Source organism: Dipodomys merriami, unplaced genomic scaffold (assembly GCF_024711535.1).
Source record: "Dipodomys merriami isolate MVZ:Mamm:240054 unplaced genomic scaffold, mDipMer1.0.p SCAF_4, whole genome shotgun sequence".
In the NCBI taxonomy this organism is placed as follows: Eukaryota; Metazoa; Chordata; class Mammalia; order Rodentia; family Heteromyidae; genus Dipodomys; species Dipodomys merriami.
Window position 1 is genome coordinate 37,952,491 of NW_027205603.1, and position 9,071 is coordinate 37,961,561.

General features: G+C 38.4%; 1 non-coding gene across 1 annotated transcript; it reads right to left on the reverse strand.

The window, feature by feature from the left end:
- Nucleotides 1-8,214: 8,214 nt before the first annotated feature.
- Nucleotides 8,215-8,321, reverse strand: LOC138806439 (U6 spliceosomal RNA). Its single transcript, XR_011365881.1, has one exon. It is a non-coding gene; the product is annotated as a U6 spliceosomal RNA (small nuclear RNA).
- Between the last annotated feature and the right edge of the window lie 750 nt (nt 8,322-9,071).

Here is a 9,071-nt window from a genome sequence, read left to right on the forward strand (position 1 = left end):
ACAGGGTCAGTTAATTATAGTGTGGTAGCTGTGGTCATAGACCACATATTGCTAACAAATTACATACGTAGTCGACATCAGAAAACATACATGGAGGTGGTGCTATAAGATTATAATAGAGTGAGGAAAATCTGACCCTTGCTGTCCTAACATCACAGCACAGTGCATTGTTCATATGTTCCTGGTGATTATGATATTAATAGGCTTACTATTCTACTTGCCCCATAAAGTTATACAGCACATTCACTTATGTACAAATACAACTATACATGATCCCAGGGCATCTAGGATTTGGTGTGATGTTTATACAAAGACATTGTCTAATGATGACTTTCTTAAGACAGTGACATGTGGGTATCAACAGTTTCAGGTAGCATCCAAAGAAATATAAGGTCCCAACTAAAAATTACCAAAAGAAGTACTACTGCTATTCTTTTTCTTGGACTCCAAATACGAGTGGGGCACATCCTGACTTAACCTTTTGTTAACTGTTTGTCCCCAGGCAAGTTGTTTCCTACACATACACCTCCCATATCTGTAAAGGAGAAGCATAGTAATAGTTCAAAGGATGATTATGCAGATTAAATGAAAAAATGCATGATACATATTGGGCCCAAATGAAGGCATTGCAACTGAGAAAATCCTAGCCCCATTGGAGAGCATACACAGGAGTATCTGGTAAGATCTCTACAGTCCATTTGCCTGGGTTTGAATACCATGTCTACATCTTCCTTGCTGGAACACTTAATAGGAGTTACCTACTATCTCAGACTTTCATTGTTTTTCTTGGTAGAATAGAAACAATACTGTTCAGGATTCTCACCAGGATTCATTGTCTAATTCACCCCCCCAAAAAGTCCTAAGTGTTCATAGGGTTAAAAAAAATGGCCAAGTGCATACCCTTGTGGCCATTGTTTTGCTGTAAATATTAAAGGGCTACTTGGCTCTGCCTTTCATACTTGAGTCCCCAAGATGTGTCTGACACTCAGGTAAGAAAAGATACCTCACATACATGGAAGATCTCTCTCTGTCTCTCTCTCTGTCTCTCTCTGTCTCTCTCTGTCTCTCTCTGTCTCTCTCTCTCTCTCTCTTTCTCTATATATATTTATTTATATATGTGAAATATATATATATACATATATATATATATATATATATATAATTTACCTTAGAAACCTGACAGGAAAACGGGAGAATCAGGCTGAACAAATGAGAATTAATAAGAATTTTCATGGGACTCAGCAGCTAGAGGTATTTAGGCAGACATGTCAGAAACTCACCATCTTGTGGTCACCTTACTTTGGAACACATTCCCATTCCCAGTAGCGTACTGTCAGAGAAAAGGTAATTTCACAAAAGAAAATCTGCTACCATTATTTAGGGAAGCCTGGCTCATTAAAAAGGAAAAAAAAAACTGATCCTATTAGCATACTTTCCTTCAACATTTAAATAAAGACCACAATTTTCTTACGGAATTTCAGAGCCCAAGTGGAGAATTAGAATTACATAGTTATTATAGTGGCCACTAGATGGCAGCCCTAAGGGCTAGTCATTATTTAAAACAAACTAGTGTTAGCTTAGTTGCACACAGCAATCCTGTGATTCTGAAATTATGATTCCAAATATATGCATCTGAGGAAACTGATCCTCATAGAAGCTCACCAACATTCCCCATGTACAGGATTTTATAAGTAATAAGTGGGCCATGTTCTGTGCATTCTTCACTAGCCCTCCTAAATTATATTTTTTTCAACATTCAAAGTCTCTAAAACAAAAAAAAAACTTGTAAATTATGAGGGATAAGCACAGTATTCCACACGTGTAGGCCCAGCTACTTGGGAAGTTGAAACAGGAGAATTGTATGAATCCAGTAGTCCAAGACTAGCACGAGTAACATAGTAAGATTCTGCCTTAGAAACAGAAAGAGGAAGAGAAGAGGAGGGGAGGGCAGAGGAGGGGGAGGAGAAGAGAGGAGAGGAAAAGGGGAAGGGAAAAGGAGGGGAAGGAAAATATAAGAAGAAAGTAAATTTAGAGACCTTTAAGATCATCTACTCTAATCTGTTCATTTTCCAAGTGAGAAAACAAGAGTCCCAGAGAATTTAGGTCAACTTCTCAAGGTTATTCAATTGATTTGTAGCTCAATCTAGACAAAACTCAATCTTGCCTAAATCAGGGCCAATTTAACAAAACACACTTCTTTTATGTGCAGACTTTAACAGTCTTTAGGATAGTATTATCTGCTCAAGAAGCAGATGCTTACGAATCCGTGGACCTCTTAGGCATCTCGATTGATAATCAAGCCCAGACTTAGCTGTGTCAGGGATAATCTTGAGCACTGCTGTTCTCCTCTTGGCTATAGGACAGCTGCTGTAATGACAGATGTGTTTTGTGGTGCACCCATAAAATGTCTGCTCTCACATAGTGAATTAAACGACATAGTGAATCAGATAACATGAATAAATCAAAGAAACATGTCTGCTGCCAGAAAAGAGCACTGGGCAATCTTCTCACCACTCATAGGGAAATGGCCTGTGCTTCAGCCTAACTCACAGGACATTGCTCACACTGAGAAAGAGCCCGCTGTCAACACGCACAAACCCAGAGAATTACAATTCATTCACCTCGGCAGAGTTTTGTTTTAGTTCAATGTATAATGGAACTTTTCAATATTCCTAAGTGCCATTTCTCTGTGTGTAGCAGTTTTATTATTAAAAGCATTCTTTCTAAGGATATGGTGCTGGGCCATAAAATCTTCAACCAATAAAACATTCAGAAATCATCAGATAAATGTTTTCCTTATTTAGTGAATAGCATAGAGAAAGAACCTTGTAGTATAGAGAACTTTGGCATGAGTGCTGGTTCTACAACTAGCTGAGATTCTGGGAGAAAGTCGTTTGAATTTGCCACTTTCATGTGAAGTCATCTATAGATAGGATAATGATATCTGTCCCCAATTTAGCTAGGATTACTTATTTGCTGTTAAAGATGAATTTAGACAGGCACTAGAGGTTCACACCTGTAATCCTAGCTGTTCAGGAAGTTCAGACCCTGCTCAGGCAGAAAATTCTGTGTTTCTTATTTTCTATTCTATTATTTTTATTATTTTTAGAAATTTGATATTATTTTTATTAACCACCAAAAATCCAGGAATAAAGTTGTGAATCAAGTAATAGAGTGCTAGCCTTGAACATAAAAGCTCAGTGCCAGAGCTGAGTTTAGGTCCCAATACCAGCACACACACACACAAGCACACACACACACACACAACACAACACACATGTGCATGAGCACACACACATACAATGTATATGTGCACAAACAATATATATTTAGCAAATTTTGAAACTTATTTATAATTAGATATATACTAATACTCAGGAAAGATGAAAAGATTTCACAAGGAACTAAAGCCAGAAGTTAGGAATATAAAATATATGAAACCAGTGCTGGAAATTGAACCCGAGGACTTGTTAATGCTAGGCAAAGTGCTCTACCATTAAGCTACATCCCTAACTCCATTTCCTCCTTTCTCTCACTGTATCTTCTTCAATCTTCTTCCAGCTCTGGGCTGAATAACCTTCTCAGCTTTCCTGTCCATAAGCAGCCTCAGTGTGGAAGAACAGCTGAAAGTGGTTGGCTGTGTGGGCAAAGTCACATAGCAAAAGCTCTGTGGGAGCACTTGCCAACAACATGTGAGTTCACAATAGTTGCTGCTCACGTGTAGGTGCGCATGTATGTGTGCACGTGTGTATGCATGTATTCATATATGCATATGTGTATGCAGTATATATGTATGTATGCATGTGTATGTGTGTTCATGTATCACACACAGCACTGGGACTTGAACTTGAGGACTCTACTTTTAGCTTTTTACACCTAAAAACTGGAGTTCTACGACTTGAGAAACATTCCCAAATCCATGTATGTATGCACATATGCATGTGTGTATGTGTATATACATGTGTATGTGTGCAGGCATGCACACACAGCACTGGGGCTTGAACTCAAGCCTCTACTCTTAGTTTTTTACCCTTAAAAACCAGATTTCTACCACTTGAGAAACATTCCTAAATCCAGGTTTTTTTGCTGGTTAATTGAAGATAAGAGTCTCTGATGTGTCTGCCTGACTGGCTGACTTTGAATCTTGTAACGTGTTTAATATAGCATTAATTTACTCCAAATATTAAATAATATAGCTATCACTTGTAAAGATCCCCAATCCCTTTATCCTCAGCTTTCAAGCCAAGAGCTTGGAAAATGGAAAGTTTTTGTTAGCTTTTTAGTTAAATTATTAAATGTCAAAATTGAGGTAGAGCAGAAAACTCTTAATATTTATTCCATTTGGTATGACAATGTGCATAATTTTGCTAGTATTACTTATTAGCTGTATAAAATAATGACTTGCTATTATATTCTTATACGTATTTACTGTGACCTTCCATCATACTCATTTCCCTACATCCTCTCTTGTTCCCTCCACTCTCTCCCCTTAAACAATTGCCCTCTATTTGTCTTTCTGAGTTTGGTTTCTTTTCTTTGGCATGATGATCTCCAATTGCATCCGTTTTCCTGCATAATTTCTTTCTTTCTTCTTTTTTTGTTGCTGGAAATAAGATTTGAACTCAGGGTCCTGTACTTGCTCTACAGGTGCTCTACAACTTGAGACATACCCCTAACTTTTAATTGTTTTTAATAGGCATTGCTGGCCTGAGCCACTATTTATACTTTTATATATTTTATTCCTCCTAGTTTCATTACTCATGTAACCTGGATGATAAGTGTATACCACTGTACTCAGCATTTTATTGGTTGAGATGGATATTTCTAATTTTTCCTGGGCTAACCTCAAACCACAATGTTCCCAATCTCTTCCACTCCGTGGCATGAACCACTATGCTTCCTAGAATGTTGTTATTTCTGGAAGAATAATACTCTGTGTGTTTATAGACTATATTTGCTTTAGATTGCATCAGATTTAAAAGTTTCTGCTCAGAAAAGGAAAGAAATATCACAATAAAAGACAACCTACAGAATAAAGAACATTTCTGCCAGCTGTCCACCTGACAGAGGATTAATATCTAGAATACAAAGATAAAAAACTCAAGCACCAAAAGAATAAGCATTATAATCGATAAATGAGAAAATGAATTAAACATTTCTCAAAAGAAGTGCAAATGGCTAAACTATATGTAAAAAATGTCCAGCAGTGTTGAAATAGAATAGGGGAATAAAAATCAAAACTGCTCTGATTCTATCTCACCCCAGTCATAATGGCCATCATCAAGAAAACAAACAAGAAATACTGATAAGGGTGAAGAGAAAGGGAATCCGAGTACACTATTGGTGGGAATGAAGACTAATCCGTTTATTATAGAAATCAGTATGGAGATTCCTCAAAAAACTAAAAATATATATGATCCTGCTACACCACTCATGGCCATATAGCTAAAGGAATGTAAGTCAATGCACAATAAGATATACCTGTATGGCCATGGTCACCACAGCATTATTCCCAATAGCCAAATAACAGAACCACTGTAAGTGTCCACCTGTGTCAGATGGCAGGGATTTTCCCCATTCTATAGGCTATGTTTTCATTCTGGATTCTCTTTCCCTTGCTGAGAAGAAACTTTTTAATCTAATACAGTCTCAAATGAGATTTATTTATGCATGTATTTTGCTACAGAAATGGCAGAATATTTGATTTTAGTATGTTGGTCAGAGCCTAGTAAGGATATTTCACAATACATGACACAGTCCCTTTATCTTTCTAATATCAAAGTTTGAATTCTTAACAGATAGGGTCTCAAGATGTTTTGATAAGGGATTAAAGTGTGCATAACTGTTGCTAAAAGTTTTAAATTTGGTTTAGCCTTTGGACGGCAAGCCTATGTAATGCTAAAATCAATGTTTGAATATTGTTAGCACAACAAACTTCTCACTGGTTTTTAGTCTTAAAAGATTTGAATTGTCCCTTCTCAAGTGAATGTCACACTGTTCAGCAACAGCAATAACAACCTAAACAATGGATCTGTACCAGTTATTAAATAGGTCAGAGAAGAAGTACATGGTATTTGGTCATTTTCTCATCCATATAATCATTGATTCAATAAACCTTTTACTCCAATGTTTTCTGTGTCTACATACTATAGATAAAACCTAAACAAATTCAAGGGAGGCATATGCAGCCCTCCTATTAGTGATATCTAATTTGCTTCCTTTTTCTCAAAGTTATGATAGAAAGCACATGAAGGAAAGGAATTGCAAAAAGCCAGCTCCTACAGGGAGCTATTTACTTTATTGACACAGTAAACTCTTAAGTTTTTGTAGCTCTCCTTCACCAATGACAGAGATCTACAGGACTGGACTGCATGCCTGCATTTTACATGCTTGCAGTCTGCCTTTTCCTTGGAAGTCTGATCTCCAAGGCTAGCTCTCTGGCAAAGGAGACCAGGCAGAATGGATTCTGGCCTAATTCTGTCTGCTTATTGCAATACAATGTCCTTAGACTCCCAAGGGCTCTGCCCCAAAGCTTTTGCCTACACAGCCAACTGCATTTGGCAAGAAATCTAGCAGACAAAGCAGTGAGATTGGTTCCATTACTGTTCTGGCTTTGCAGTCTGTAGTGCTTTATGGCACAGGGCTCAGATCTTTGTTTTTTCAAGACTTTTTATACTCAAGGAAGCAGGTACATTTAAAGACCTGGACTTCTTTATCAAAAATGATTATATTTTCCATTAAGGATGCCCACAAAAGTCAGCCTTTCAAGCTGAAGTTTGTTTTATAGATGAAGAAACTAAGGTATTATCATTTGTATCTTATTCCCTCTCAAACTCATGTTGAAATTTTATTGTTATTGTAAGAAGTGGGACAAGACTGGATTACACACAGTTATTTCTGGTTCTCAGGAAGCTGAAGCAAGAAGATTGCAAATTCAACACTAACCTGGGCTCCATAGCAAAAGACTGTCTCAAAGAGCAGGGAGATCCAAGTGCTGGTGCTTCAGGCCCATAATCCTAGCTTTTCAGAAGGCTGAGATCTGAGGATCACACTTCAAAGCCAGAAAGGGCAGGAAAGTCCATGAGACTCTTATCTCCAGTCATTTTCCAAATCCAGAAATGGAGCTGTGGCTCAAGTGGTAAAGTGCTGGCCTCGAGCACAAAAGCTCAGAGACAACACCTAGGCCCCGAGTTCAAGCCCCAGGACAGACAAGAAAAAAAGAAAAGAGTAGGGAGGAAAGGAAGGAAGAGGAAGAGGGAGAGAGAGAAACATGCGACCATGAAAAATCATAATGAATGCAGTGATGTCATTGACAGAAGAGGAGCTATTTTACCAAAGGACAGGTTTGACCTTCTACAAAGGGATTCCTTCTGCCATGGTATGATGCATAGGGAAGGCTCTTACCAGATGACAGCCCCTTAATTTTGGACTTCCCAGACTCTGGAACTGTGAGAAATAAATTGCTTATATTCCAAATTACTCAGTCTGTAGGACCCTACATCACAGAACAGAACAGGCTAAGAAGAAAGTCACCAAGAGGTGACACTCTCTGCTAAATCACTAGGTTCTTAAGTGTTCATAATAGAGAATAAACCCAGTCAACTGCAGACATGAGACCAAAGTTATATAAAGTGATTCCCCCACTCCACTAGACAAATAGAGACATCTACTGACAGTGCAGAGAATGTGTTCAGCTCCACTTGGCTTGAGTGGGTCCTGGGATATGGGTAGAACTTTGCCAAGCATATTATGGATAGGCTTAGAGGGGACCAGGGACTGAATTCAGTCAGAACAAGATTCCCAAAGACAGACAGATTTATGACAACATTGGTAAGACCATAGGAGATCATTTTTTTATGAAACTTAAAAAAGAATTTGGCTATGTAAAAAACAAAGGTAAAGTGGCTGTACGTTGAATCAAGGAGGGCCTCATTATCCAAGGTGCTTTTTTTAAATTAAAAATATGGGCTGGGCACGGGTGGCTCACCCCTGTAATTCTAGGTACTCAGGAGGTTGAGATCTGAGGATCAGCGTTCAAAGCCAGCCAGGGCAAGAAAGTCCCTGAGACTCTTATCTACAATAAACCACTCAGAGAGCCGGAAGTGGTGCTGTGGATCAAGTGGTAGAGTGCTAGCCTTGCGCTGAAGAGCTAAGGGACAGCGCCCAGGCCCAGAGCCCCAGAGCTCAAACCCCACGACCAACAATAATAACAAAAAATATATGGAATGTTTCACAAATATGTGTGTTCTCATTGCTCAGGGGCCATGCTAATCGTCTCTCTATCATTCCAAGTTTAGTATATGTGTTGCTGAAGTGAGCACCCAAGGTGATTTTTAATCCATCCTGTAGACAAAGCCATGATCAGAAAGGCCGGTTAGCCATGAATTTAATGTAAGCAAATTTCCCTTTAAGAACATTATTCTCATGGCAGTGCTGGGAATGAATTGGAGGTAGATAGAGATCAGGTTTCCAGAAATTTTGCAAGAATATTACACCAGCCCAGGAAAGCTTGATCAATACAGTTCTTAATGCATTAGCAATGGGAAAGAGATAGAAGCCCAGTTTCTAGGGACATTCAAGATGGAGAAACATCAGATACAAGTGCAATTGGATGAAAGGAGAGAGAAGCCCAGAAAAAGTCCCAGCTTTCTGACTTGCAGAATTACAATGACATATACACATACCTTTGTTTCTGTTATCTTTTTAATTTCTGTTTTGATTACTTGCATAGGGCATCTATTGAGTGCCTCCTCTGAGCCAAAATCTCAAGTAAAAGCTAATAGTCGTAAGATGGGTTACAAAGAATGTTTTCCCTGGTTAGGGAGACAGACACATACGTGGACAATTTCAACACAATGTAATAAATGTTATAAATACATGCACAAGAATCACTTTCTGGAAGTGTAATTACTCAGTTACACTTCCCGAAGCATTTCTTAATCATCCTTGAGTTCTTAGTGAGGTGACCATTGCCTCTCAAATAGGAAGGACTGCGCATTGAGCTGGGTGGGTTCTTGAGTTAAGATCTCTTTAGATCTGGTAATTCCTTAGGGATAGTACAGGTTCCTATT